Raw genomic sequence first — 1,016 nt, forward strand, 5'->3', positions numbered from 1 at the left:
CTGTAAAGATAACATGGGAAATGCCTAAATGACTATATTTTGCATTTATTGTCTTTCCTCCCAACTTTTAGAGATATGCAATCATTCACTGGGGCGACACCTATTTAAAGAAAGGAAATAACTGAAATCCTTGTTTCATGGTGCCATCTGCTGGAAAAAGTGTGCACTACTTTATTTATTATTTTTAATATTATTATTACAGTACACACAGGAACAGAGAGTTCAGGTCCAGTTCTTAGAAATTTCTGCAAAGTCTCTAGGAAGCTAGGCACAGACATGAAACCATTGCAAGTTGTATTGTAAAAGTTCAGAAGAGGAGGAATTGTGACCCTCTGGGATCTCTCTTTCTTTGTGACCTCTGCCTGCCCCTTATTTCTGTTTCTAGAAAGCAGTGTCTTTTTCAGGACAGTCTGGCTCCTGCACCAAGAGTATCTACTCTAGCAATTATCTTTGCAGTACCTGGTATTCTGCAGTACCTTGCTCATCTTCTGCCATAATTGGATTTTACATAGCTATGGGAGTGCAGGCATCTTCCAGGGAGATAGTGTAGCAGTATACTTGGAAAGATGTTGGTCCTTCCCTATGCACCCTGCCCCCCACATGTTTCTACTTTTCTATCTATGTTGGATTTGTATAAAGTCCTTAGAGGTTTTTGTACAACAGTTCCTACCAAGATTGAAATTGCTCAAGGGCTGAAAAGATGGCTCAGTGCTTAAGAGCTCTTCCAGAGGTCCTGAGTTCAATTCCCAGCAACCACATGGTGGCTCACAACCATCTGTAATGGGATCCGATACCCTCTTCTGGTGTGTCTGAAGATAGCTACAGTGTCCTCATATAAATATCTATCTATCTATCTATCTATCTATCTATCTATCTATCTATATCTATATCTATATCTATATCTATATCTATATCTATCTATCTATCTATCGATCTATATCTATATATCTATATCTATATCTATCTTTATATCTATCTATCTATCTATATCTATATCTATATCTATATATCTATAT

This window comes from Mastomys coucha, unplaced genomic scaffold (assembly GCF_008632895.1).
Source record: "Mastomys coucha isolate ucsf_1 unplaced genomic scaffold, UCSF_Mcou_1 pScaffold20, whole genome shotgun sequence".
NCBI lineage: Eukaryota > Metazoa > Chordata > Mammalia > Rodentia > Muridae > Mastomys > Mastomys coucha.